Source organism: Agelaius tricolor, unplaced genomic scaffold, assembly GCF_023055355.1.
Source record: "Agelaius tricolor isolate 1412-34295 unplaced genomic scaffold, bAgeTri1.0.p SCAF_11, whole genome shotgun sequence".
NCBI lineage: Eukaryota > Metazoa > Chordata > Aves > Passeriformes > Icteridae > Agelaius > Agelaius tricolor.
In genome coordinates this window covers 13,494,265-13,507,799 of record NW_027269271.1, presented here as the reverse complement: position 1 = coordinate 13,507,799, position 13,535 = coordinate 13,494,265, and the positions used below count along the sequence as shown (strand labels likewise).

General features: G+C 39.2%; 1 protein-coding gene across 6 annotated transcripts in view; it reads left to right on the top strand.

The window, feature by feature from the left end:
- PTBP2 (polypyrimidine tract binding protein 2) overlaps positions 1–13,535 on the top strand; it is a 214,187-nt gene that overhangs the window by 60,993 nt on the left and 139,659 nt on the right. The gene's annotated exons all lie outside the window — the stretch shown is intronic.

Sequence of the window (13,535 nt, the reverse complement as noted above, 5' to 3'; positions counted from 1 at the left end):
CTAGGATAGATTCAAGCACAAGCTGAATGTAATGGGGTGTAGGATGGGGTAGATGCAATACTGAGCACTGTGCAACTTCTAAACAGTGTGATGAAGCCAGTCCATACCTTCAGCAAGGTGCTCTAGCATATGCATAACCTAAAAGCATGTCTTGCTGAAACACAGGGGCTGTGTATACACATACTGTGCATGCTGAAGTGTTCTGCTGGGTCGAGGCCAGGTTGTTCAGCACTGTGCAGGCTTAGCCCTTCCAGATGTCTCCAAAGATAAAATGGAAAGAAAGTGACAGTCAGTCCCAGTCACGTGGAACACAACCGGGTTTTAAAAGGCTACTTTTGATAATTCAGTATTTTGTGTACTGTGGCAAGATGTGAATTACAAAACCCCTAATAATAATGTAGTTCAGTCAGGGTAGCCTTGAAATTAGACCCCTAGCAGAGAGGTTGCACTGTATAATGATAGTACAGTACCATTTGTTTCAACACATTTAGCACTTCAGAATGGGATTTTTTTGTTAAACACCAGATGTTCTAGTGACCCGAGTGCTGACTCTAAGAGAATACACAATAGAATAGTGCGTCAAGGTCAATGGCACAAATTAATCTGTATTATCATGCTGTCATATTGTACTGTATGCCCCATATGAGCAAGATCTATGGCTGGTTCCTTCTTTACATGCAACTGTATGAGGTGTTGCAGTACACAGATTTTGAGTTTCCCAAGCCCTCAAACCCCCCTGAAAGAAATACGATTCTTGCTTTGATAGTTTAAATTGTAAATGTGACATTATTACAGCGGGTGAGGGCTGTGTGGGTATGGTTCTGTAATCTCACAGAACCAGAGGAGGAGCACAGTGAGAATTATGTCTCTTAATTGTAAATTCTGCCTTTAAGGACTTCAAAATAATAACCTAGGTATCTTGGTTGTCTGCATTTTTCCTTTGACTTAAAAATGTGATAAGGCAAAAATGAATAATTGTTTCAAAATTTTAAATGGTAGTTTATCTGCAGTAGATACTTCTGTCTCCATGAGTCCCCCATATTCCTTCTCCCAGCCCTGTGACTTCTAAGCTATTGCTGCAAGATGGCAGGATGTCAATGCCCCCCAAATTGAACCTGTGATTTGTTTTTCTTTGATTTATGGGCTTGTAGTCAATAAACTTTATAAAGGAAAGTATCAGACTGAGCAATCAATCAAAGATAAGCAGATTCTTGTCCTTTAAAAGCATTTCACCCCAGTAAGCAAGGGTCTCATTCATCTTTTACAACCACTCTTGCAGCTTTCAGCTGAGAAAGGACTTGCTGCTGACTACATTCCCTTCTGCTGAAAACTCCCTGTTCTGAGCTGAGATTTTTAAAATTCATTGCAGCAGTACATTTCCTTCCCATGTTTTTTGCTATCTCTAAAAGGGCAAATTGTTTGCATGTTGTTACTAAAGGTAAATCTCCTTACTGTGTAGAGGAAAAAAGGCTTATGTTTTTAAGTGTGAGAGGCATGGACTGTTGTTTTACAGAAACAGTATTAATTTTCTTTGTTATTTTACAAAGCAAAACATAAAAATACGTTCCCATTTGTTTTTTATTAGTATCTGAATTCCGTTTTGAGTAAGGCAAATGTTATCCTGCATGTTTTGCTTCTCTGAAGCACAGATGGTGTGCATATGCAGATTGGTGATTTTTTAATCAAAACAGTGACACTTGGGAATATATGTAAGTATTGTAATAATGCATTAGTCAGGAGTGATGTTGTAACACACTGAGATCATACACATAAATCTAAGACACCATGTCTAGACACCCCAGGGAAGATGGCATGCCATGGGTTAGAGCAAGCATTAAGGAAGTGCAATATTTCAAATATGATGGGAAAATAATGCAATTTGCAGACTTTAATAAAACCATTGGGGAATTAATTTTACTAAGGATACACTCTCTCCAAAAAACATGTATGTTTCTACATTTGCTTCATAGATAATCAGAAGGCGAGACACTGTACCTGCTATCTCAGGCATAAGCACAATACGGTATCTATGAATTGTGCTGTACCTTTCATATGCTGAATATGAAAATAATCCCTTTATAGTGCTTTAGTCGTACAAAACTGCATTATGCAAACAATGCACAGGCAGCATAAACCTTGGAGATTCAGAATTTGAAGAGCTTTTAAATGAATCTCATAAGTGTTGATTTGGGCATACTCAGGGAGTGCGCTCAGCTGTAAAACTTGACCGACCTAACCCTCCCAGTTTTAATTATTAGCTTTTTGATTATCAAATATTAAATGAAGAGGTGCAACTTATGGCTTTTGCATGTATAATTTTCCTTTCTTTCTAAAGGTTTTCTAAATTTTATTTAAAGAATCCTTGCTGTCTTTGGCTGATTTTTGTTATTTGTTGTCTTGTATAGCTCTTGGCATATAATTTTAATCAGCCAACCACTTTTTAAATTTTTGCCAGCTGATAACTACTTGCAAGCAAGTAATTTGCAGTACTATGCCAGGAATGTTGTGATAAAAATGTCAATTTAAACCTGGCCAAGGATGACAATCGTAACTATTTCCAAGTGAAAAACTTGAACAGAATACATAACACAATAGCCCTTTTTACCTTCTGCTAGTGTAAAACATGCAGGAACTTTAGGGGCTCCCATAATATTAACCCTCACAGTCAAAACCCCACTTAAAAATTGGCTGCATTGGTGACTCCATCAACCTCATCATCTCTTGTCATCTGAAAGGCTAATAGTAAAAAATCTTCAATACAGCTGAACATTTTCAATTAAAATATCATCAACTCAAATGCTGTCTGTAATCAGTCCAGTAAATTCAGCAGCTATAGAAGTCAGTAAATGAGGGAACTCAGGTTTTGCCAATAGTGACCATGGGTTATATCCTGACCAACTGAACTCTGTTTCAGAAAACTAGGTGCATATGTTACCATGGAATAAACCCAAGCAATTCAGTATTTGCTGTCCCCTCATCTGTCTTTTCCTCTCTGGGCTATAAAGACACTCATCCAGAATCCTTTATTAGGACAATAATCCAGTGGGAAGATACTTGAAATCAAAACCTGAAACATGATGGGTTGGGACGTAAGCAATACTTTGAAGGAGATTCTTGGAAAAGGTGAGTTCACAGTGTTGGGAGCAACATGGCATAGTTGCAGTGTTGTGAGGCCTCTCTGCACACAGCCCACCTACTTCTTCAGAAAATTGTAAACCACCCCTTGTATTCAGCTTTTCCCATTTTAAAGCTAGATTTAATCTTCTAGGACATTCAGGAAATGTGAATGGGCTTCAGAGCTTGTGCAGGGGTATAAATATATCTGCAAAATAATAATAATGAGCAGCTTTCATGAATCTCCATGGAGATTTCTTCCCTTTGAGCGTCTTCCAAGGTCTTTTCCACAGTCAGGGCAGAATATCTCTGGTTTTAGACCAATCTTCCTGTCACCTTTTGCCTCTTCCCATTTAGCTAGTGCTGCACAAATATTACTAGTGTATATTATATTTATTATATATTCATTTACACAGTCCTCATTTTTCTTTCTCTTTCCTTCATATTCTCTTACTCTGAAATTTGATCTTTGTTGAATTTCTGCTGTTTCCACCAGCACTTCATCTGTGTTAATTTTTGTCATCCTTCGTATTACTGTATTACATCCTTCATTCTTCATATTACAGTCTACCCAAAGTCTACCCCCTTTAAGCAGTATCACATAAAAACGCACTAATGTTTTAATTTCAAGATGGTGTTGCTAATATCAGTTTTTGTGAATGAAATGTATTGCAGTCAGGTTCAATAAATATAATCCTTACTGTTTGCTAGAAGAGAACTCAAATCCTGGATTCTTCTATTCTGTAGAAGCTGCTGCAGTTTACTTTTAGCATTTTCCTCCTATTACATGGATCTTTGCTCTACTTCATAGGACATAGGAGTACGTAGGAAGAGGTTCCATTTTTATTTATAACTCCTGGCTGCATCCCACTATGGCTGATCTTCAGCAGCACACTTGCACTGCTCCTCCTCATGGACATCCACAGCGGAGAGAACGGGGTGAGGAAGATGGGCTTACCTTCTCTCCTGGTGCATATCCATGTGTGGTTTGGATCAAAACACGCTGTAGATCTAATTCTCCAGCTGTGGGGGTGTAAGTGATGGCACTGTCGTTGGACTGGGCTCCGCAGAGGGTCAGCCATGGTTGGGGATGGGGTGTGATGGGCACAGTGGCTCCCGGTGCCTCCCTGCTGTGAGTGCACAGCCTTCCCTGGACAGTCCGAGATGGTCATTTAACCTGGCTGTGGAAAACAGCTTGTCATCCTGCAGGAATGTCAGATGCTAGACAGACCACTTTAACCTTGCTTAACCTTTCACTGTGCTCCTCAGCTAATGAGATGAATGAGAGTTTTATTGGTGTTTCTTGACCTAGATCTTTTACATGACAGTTCCATGTATCTGAGCAGCCTAATGCCTTGTGTTTTGTAAATCAATATAGCCTTATCTATTTTTTTAAAAGCTAGAAATGTTTATTTTAGGCCTACTATCATATCCTATAAATAATATTGATTTTTTTTAGCCTGAAAAACTATTTAATTTTGAATTGGCTCACCTTGTTAGTCAAATACACTTCTTGGGTAAGTCCAAGCATGATTCTCATTACTTTTATCCCTATGGTGTTTGCAAACCTCGTGTCAATAAATTGAGAATGGGATCTCCTGTGCATAAACCACATCTTAGTTTTCAATTTATGGAAGTTTTTCAGACTCTGAGATTTAATGGGCAAACACAAGAAAGCAGTTATAGCAGATTGCACAGCCTCAAATAATGCAAATGTTATAGGACAGTGATGGGAATGTGCAACATTAAGCCAGCCTTTCATGGTGTTATGTGAATTGCACTGGCTCAGCTAAAATGGAAAACTTAAACATTTATTTTATATTTACATCTTCAGCACACACTTTTCCTAGTTTTTATTTTACTTCTGTCCTTCCATCCTTGCCATCCTTCCATTGATTGAAGTATAAATACTCTCACTGCCATTTGTGATGTTCTGAAATGAAAATTTCAAGACAAGAGAACAAAATATTGTTATTCAGGGTTAGGGTCATTGCTCCGTCTGTTGTCTGCTGTGTTTTACACAACCAGTATTGTACTGCATGTACAACTAGGAAGGACCAGTACAGTGATGTTTCTTGCAGGTGCTTCAGAGACTTCTGAAGACTTTTTTGAACACAACTTCTGACATTTCCTCCCCATGTGTTCAAGACTTCTGTACCAGTACTTTCTCAGTTTCTATTCTGAATTAAAATGAATTCCTGTCTATTTACATGGTTGATGTAAGTAAACAAAATTTCCAAGACTGAGTCAAATGAGACAGTATATTAAAATGCATTTCTCATTGTCCAACTCTGTGATAAGATTCTTATACAAGCCTTTGGATTGCAGGGTAAATAGATACCCATTTGATCTGTTCATGTATAAGACACAAAATCTGATTCAATTTTCTTTTCATAGTAAATGTTTGACACTTGAGGTACCAAATAGATGATACAAAAGTTGACTCTGAAAGTACAGGCTGAATTCATATACAAATGCAGGCATGATAATGATTTTCAGGCTCATTTTTTACGTTAGTATTACACAAATGCAACCAAGGAAGTGATTAGTACATTTCTCTGTTGAACTTCTGAGACATTAGTTTGTGTATTATTACTTGCAACTAGCTTTTCAATTTTACTATTATTTGCCTTTCTCACTTGGTAAGGACAAAATATCAGATTGATGATTTACATTTTATGTGGGAAAAAATAGGAACTGCAAGAAGGTTGGTCTGTGAATTCTTATAAAAACATCAGAGAAGCTAAACAGCTTTAGCTCTTTAGTTCCAGAAATTAATGTATAATATTGTTTTCCAAAAACACAGCATCATCTCATGGCTTTAAAAATGACTGTGGGAAAAGCACATAAGTCTATTTTGTATTAAAATGAAGCAGAAAGTATTAATTCCTGCTTGCCAAGATGCCCATGTGAATTTGTGATAGGTGTCTAAATGCGGAGGTAAGTAATAAGCAGGTATTGACTTCTATTGAGATCAGTATCGAGATTTGTTGACCCAAAGAGGTTACAATTGACTGAAGAGTGGGGCAGTAAATCTTGTTATTGAACAAAAAGCTGAAGTCAATATATGTATTATTATAAACATTTTTCTTTTGGAAGAGATAATAAGGGTGGAGTGGTTTAAAGCTTTAGATTTATACAGCTATGATAGCATACAGTTCTTTTATGTAGTCACAGGAGGAAAATGCCTGGAGGGAGGTTGTGGGGGTATTTTTGGTGGGTTTTTTTTTTTGTTTGATTTTTTTTGGGGGGGGGGTTTGTTGTTTTTTTTTGTGTGTGTGCCTTTTTAAAAAATTTATTTATTTATTTTTAATACAGCTTCACCAATCATGCCAAAGCAGTAAAGCCTGCATCAACTTTCACATCATAAACCCTTATTCTCATTGTTTTATAACTCAGCTATAAAGGTTATTTTCAGATTGAAATTTGGCCTGCAAGCTCTTTGGCTAAGAATCATTTTTCCCCAGAAGGGTGAAAGGAATAAAGATGATCTATTGAACTATTTATTGAATTTTAGAGGAGCACAGAAAATACGTGTTGTGATTTTTATATAATTCAAGATTTAGATTGTATTCCTTATTGAATATTATTTTCTGCATAAAGCTAGGATTTACTTGCTCATAAAGGTGGCGGCTGAAAATGTTCTTTCAGTGCTTTCAAACACTTGCTAATATTAATCCATGCCTTGTATTGTAAACAAGTATGATTTTTATGATTTTTATATTTTAGTCCATTCTATTATGCTCTGGTCAGTACATTATATTTTAGGTTATTGCTTGAAAGAATAACGAGGAGACAGAGCATAGAAGTAAAGAGGAATCCATCCATCTGAAGACATTAAACTTATTAATTAAAATCACATACATCCTATAGTGAGTGACTGACTGAAGAAATAGCTGTTGAATTGCAATTTTATAACATTTATATCTGTTAGTGTCTTGACTGCTGGTAGAAATGATCCTTCAGTAACTCAAAAATCCTCTAACAAAAATAATTTGTTGCTTTCCATTGCAGAAACCATCTGCCTCCTTCCTTAGTTCACAAGACCCTCTTATGTTTCTCTAGGATTCAGGAACTTGTACTAATTTAGGAGACTCACTGAATCTCTTTAGCAGCACAGGCTATGATGAATGCATCAAACATCTTCTCTGCTCTTTGCACTGGCTTGCTGTGAATATAAAAACAAACCCCAGGTTGGCACCCTTGTCCTGGAGCCATTTGGTGTCCCGGTGTCAGTGCCCAGGGGCTGCCCCAGGCTGGCGGTGGAGCCTGGCTGTGCCCAGTGCCCTGTACCCTGCCCTTTGGGGCAGGAGGGGAGCTCCCTTCTGCACAGGGCAGAGAGGAGTAACCACCCCAGCCAAACCCTGGGTCCCAGCTCTGCTCTGCTGCCTGGTGAGGTTCTCCCTGCTGCTGCCACTCGATTCAGTTCCCTTCTGTGCTCCCACTCTGGTGGCATCCCTTGCAGTGGCATTCTGAGCTGGGAATCACTGCTCTGTGGCTGATGGCCAGGACCTTTCCCCTCCTTGGAGAAGTTCTCCTGCTGTCTCTGTATAACTTCATGGAAATATCATGGAAATTATCTGCTCTTCTGTCAGACCTCAGTATGATGAAAGAGACCTTGAGAAGTGTACCTCCCACAAGAGCAGTATTTCCAAATGACCTGCAGAAAAAAACAGACTTGTTTTGAATTGAATGCTATTTCCTCTCTCTGTTTATGCAGTTTCTGTTCTGGAAATGTGTAGGAGGGAAGGGTAATTGTCTCATCCTCAGTTTTGCCCCATTTTAAATATCCATGCAGATAAGCTCTGTTTCTCTAACTAAAATGATGTGACCTGAGGCCTTAGCTTTCCACAAGGCAGATAATTTCTTTTGGTCCTTTGACTTTTGTCCTTTAAGTAGCAAAGAGTGAAAATACAGAAAAAATATTTTGTGATCCCTAAATAGGTCATAGCTACATTTTCCTCTGTAATGTGGAGTGACCTTTGTGCTCACAGTGCATCAGGAGTGCATCTGGCTGGGGATGCTGGTATTGGCACACAGTGCAGTGGCCTTCCTCCCAAACATCAGTGAGAAGCTCAGCTTGCACTCTTACCCAATATGGAAAGCAGACTGGGACATTTTTGCTTATTTCAGCACAATTAAATAAATTACTCTGAGTTGATGTTTGAGTTTAGCTAGAGAAGGTTGCTATGAAGAAGTTTGGCTTAGAGTACCTTGGGCTCCAATCACCATCTACCAAATTTATGGATTTTTGTTCTTTGTCTGAGGCTTTTCATTCAATACAGGATAATGTACTTCAACACTGTCTCTATGGTGTATGAAGGAATTTTTTTTTTCAAAAGCATGCATGTCCCTGGAAGCATGCTTTGAGAAACCACAGCATCTGGCTATACTTTGCCCACCTTACTGCAGTTTCTGTCTGTAGATGCTGATGCATTTAAATTAGTTGCCATTTCCAAGCTATTATAATGGCTATAGATGAAAATCTTCTATAGCTACAAAGTGCCCACAGATTTATTCAAACCTACTGCAACTTCATTCATTTCCATTCCCAAGACAGCTTCCAGCCTTCCCCTATGGATATGCATGCTGTTTAATGGCACATGAATTAGCATGTCTGCTTGTTGGCACCAGTGTGGTAATGGTGGCAGTTGCTGATAAAGCTCATTAGATGGAAATAAAGGATCTCAAGTAAGTTAATGGTGAAAAACATCTGAATTTAGTCGGAGCAGATCTGTGAGCATAAAATGAATGTGTAATATATTGAGCTTCAGCATGATCAGGCTCTGGCTTCTTTTTGTGGGGAGATTTTCTTAAATTCAGTTTTTATGTAATTTTATTTTAGAGAATCACCTGCTTTTTGGTGTATGAGCTGTCTAAAAACTTTGCTGGTCTCTATTTAAAATGTGCTTATCGCAACTGAATTGGAAGCTGGATTTGTGAAGTTGAAGGCAAAATCTACTTATGATGACATCCATTTCCTAAAGCTTGTGCTGGCCAGCTCTGCTGCTTCTAAATGAGATACACCTTTTTGAATATATACTATTTAGGCACAGTATTGTCAGATAATTAAAAAATACATATTCAACCAATAAGCATAGGGTTGAATGTCCCATCTGAAAATGACAGCTTCTTTTCCAGTTTGAAAATATTGCTTCTGCTCTCATTTTCCCATAAGTACGCCTTTGCCTTCATTGGTCATACTGGACTACTTTTTGTTTACAATACAAGGTAATATGGCGTCAGAACAGGGCCATGCTTATCTATAATGTGGTTTTTAGAAGAAACATGCTAGGGTGATGTATATGGGGCTTATTAGTGTTCACAAAGACAGCCAAGTCATGATTGATTTGATCATAATTTGCTCCTTCTGATTTTTCACTCTTCAGAAATTAGTGTGTTTAAGCTAGAGATGTGCTGCTCTCACCACTGTTTGCCAGAGTGGGATTAATAGTAGAATAGTAGAATAATAGCCAGACAAACTTAAGTGGTAAAGTTACTTACTTTTTAAAAAAGAGATGGAATTAGTGGGTTATGTGGGTGAAAATCTTTCCAAGTATCACAAGCCTTGTAAGCCCAAAGAACACTTTTATTATAGTCAGTGGGGGATGTTCAAACAATGAGAAGTTGAAGAGCAAAATGTGATTCTAGCTGATTCTTGATCTTGCTGGGGGAGGCAGTGCTTTGATTTCTTTCAGGAAAGCACAGTGCACACCTGTGGTATTATATAAAACATTACATAATTATGAGAATAACACCCTGAATTTTCTCCCTCCAGCTCTGGCCTAGTCCACCTTTAATGAAGCAGCAAGTGTGTGGTGATTTATGTTCAGATCTGTCTTTGTGCCTTAGCTTGCAAAGTATGTGAGTTTATACATGTTGCCCTTGGCATTTATTTTCTGGGGTTGCTTTGCTTATTTCAGGGAGAAAGCCTAGTAATGTTCCCTTAAAATAAGTTTACTATTCAGGCCAGATTGTTGCCTTTTCTTTCCTGCCATGCTTGCAGCCTAATTGTATTTAATATCACAGTTCAGGGCTTTCCTCTCTCTGCTCCTTGTCACTCAGAGGTATTTAAAAGAGGATTTAAACCAGTTATTTTTTGTACTTAATCCTTGATCCCTTCTGCCCGCCCCCTGCCCAAGCTTGCTCATTCACTGGAAATAGCAACCTATGTCCACATTTTACTGCTCTAGTTTATAGTAATTTTGTCTTATGCCTTTGGAGTATAAATGATTGTTCAATTCAGACATTCAAAATGAAAGTGAAGTTGCCAGTGGAAACGGGTGACTCATTATACAATGAGTGAGTACAAATAAAAAGGTGCCTGAGTATAATAATCAGAAGATATTGACTTTTGTTGAGGTCAGGATCACAATTTATTAACCCAAGAGGTAAATATTGACTGAAACTTTGGGCAGCTTTTTTTTCCCCTCTTTTCCTTATAGCTGAGAGAAGACTGTAGAGGATTTACTAAATAACTCCATCTGCCTGCACAGTGAGATGGAGACTTTTGCATTTTGCCTGCAGTTTTATGCTCATCTTTTGTTCTGGCTCTCCCAAGGGCAAAACAATTTATAGCGTATTTTAGAGGAATATTTAAAATCATGCTAATTGCTGTTTCTTTGTCATTAGTTCTGCTCTTGACAAGCCAGAATCCTTCTCCTGAAAGCAGGTTTTGCTTCTGAGAACTTCTTCAGATGATCCCAGCCCCAGACTGGCTGTCTGCAGTTTCCCTCCTGTCCAGGCCATTGCCCTGTCTGATGTCTCAGGGATCATTTTTTGTGTGTGTGTCTAAAAACACCAGGGTACTGAAGCAGCCATCAGACAGATGCCCTTGGGAATGGTGACTCCTTGTGCTGCTGACATTCTGTTCACTCTCTAGAAGGGGCTGTACAATCAAATTATTTGCCAGAGCAGAAAGAAGCAGCTCCCTCATTTAGCTGAAAGGAGCACCCTGAAAGCTCTATTCTGCTATCTTGGAAACCAGGCTTTTCCAGGTTTCCTCCCTCTCTGACTGCTCTGTGTCTTCTAGGGACTACACAGTTGGTGCTGAAGGGTATATTTGGGATTTGTGTTAGGCAGTTGAGCCTTTTCCGAGCAGGGCACTTACGTGCTTTTCATTCAGTCACATTTTTTGTTTGTGCTTACTTGTTTTTTTTTTCTAGTCACATGAGTGGCATTTTGCAGGGTCTGGTCCCTGCCTCAGGAGCCACATGGGTGCAGGGCTGGCTGGGGACCAAGGGGTGTTGGCTGCCAGGTGCCACCTCACAGCTGCTCCCACCACACCTGGAGCCCTTGTCCTTGCTGTCTTCCAATCTAAAAGAAATGGTGTAGAGAGAATTAATGTGACTTTTTACTCTTACAGGCTAATTTCTAGATTTGCTTCTTTTCTGTCCTGCCTTTCCTCCCTCTCCTTTTCCTTCCCCTTCCCCAGTCTTTTATTTTGTCAAATAATCTGCCTCTTTTTCTGTGTTCTCATTGCCCATTGTCTTGTGGTTTTTCTTCTGCATCCTCCTCAGAGTAAGATCTTTTTCTGTTTAGAGTCTGATTTACATGAATAATGCCTCAGGATAATCAGGTAGGATTGAATTTTCACACAATTTTAAATACTACAAAAGCTCCAGTGAGCTTTTAGCAGGAGAGGGCTGCTTAGTGAGCACTGGAAAAGTGTTCTGAACCTGTTGATAAAATTTATCTGTGAAAAAGAGACTGCAAAGTATTAGTATCAAATTGTTATATATGGGGGCAAAGTCTTAAATCAAACTTTGTAATCCACGGATTTTGGTGGAAGTGGGGATATCTGCATTGCAAACATAAGCCTACTGAAAATACCTCCCTACCACTGCAGAGCCTTCAGAGTGGATCCACAGATTCCTGAGCATTCATGGACCCCAGACTGGAAGCTAAGCATAAAATCAGGTTAATGTTCTGGGAGGATCTTCCCTGCTGAAGCTCAGCTTTGCTGAGCTGAGGAACCTGCCCCAAATGGTGACACAGGCTGATTTAAACAGTGCTTAAATCACTCTGTAGTGCTAGAGACTCTGTTAGTGCTTCTGCTGCACCTTGGAGACTCCAAGTCTGTTCTGCACACTTCTGTGTGTCTGACTTGTGTCTGGTGTAATGCAGCCTGCATGACCCCATCCATGGACTCCCATTACCTCCACCAGTGAGGCCCATAAAACACTTTTGGGCTCAGACCAAAGTAAAAGGGCCAGAGGAAATGAGTTTAAAAGCCTGAGCACATCTCCCAATGGACATAACAGTCCACATCACAAAATTTATATACATAATTTAAAATAATTGGCAACTTTAGGAAGCAAAGCAAAGAGCAAAATGGAGCTACTTTAGCTGATTATTTATGATCACCTTTTGTCTCAGATGTTTCTGTAAGGAAAATCTCGCCTGTTTGGTAGTTCAAATCACTAGTGCTGAACCTGAACTACTCTTTTTTCTGCTCTAAATGAGAATCACACATTCACTGTCTATTTAACAAGTGCATTTGCAGTATTTTTGAATTTAAATGATTTGTCTCCCTTTATTTCCCAACGCTTAGGTGAAGACTCTGTCCCCAGACTCTGCTACCTCTCTATTGCCCTCTAAGTACTTCATATGAAAGGTCATAGGCTCACAATACTGACTCCTTGCAAAGTTCAACTGGCTCTCTTTTGTAGGCTAAAGCCATTCCCCATCTCTGTAGCAAGGGAGGTCCCCTGGCAGCAAAACAAATGTGGTTAGTTATGTGTGGCATGAACCTCAGCTGCAGTGGGAGCTGAGCTCCGGAAAACATGTAATGGTAATGCATCGAGAATTACAAGGCTAACCCATCAGCCTCTCTCAAGAAATTTAACTCTGAAATGTTTTATTTTGCCTAGGGAAAGTCTATTTGGGTCTATCACCTGGTTTCCAGGAAGGTCCAGCACTCCCCCCTCCCCTGCTCCTTAGCAGGACAGATGGCATATAAAGAGGTCACAGAGACTACCAGTGTCATGCCATAAATCAGTGGTTCAGCTTAGAGGAGAGCCCAAAAGGCTTCTGCTCATCTGGTGTAAACTGACTCATTCTGCTGCAGTCAACAGAGGATCTGACAGCAGCAGATTTGCCTCAAGAGCTTCAGAATTCCCACTTTAGGTTTATCTAACTGGTATTTCAGACATTCTTTCTCTGTTGTCAATGGCAGAGATTTTATTAATATCTTAATAAATATATTTCAACTACTGCTTCATAGAATACCCAAACTTCCCCCCCCGCCCACAAATAAGATGTTACGTATATGTGATTATAAAAATACCAGTAGCCAATTTAGTTTAATTTAAATTTAGATTTTGCCCTAAACAAATACTGATGTGCCCTGTATATTTTTACTGCCAGATCATGATTTACTAACTCCGTTTTGGGGGTTAAAGAGAGTATGACCTTGCCCC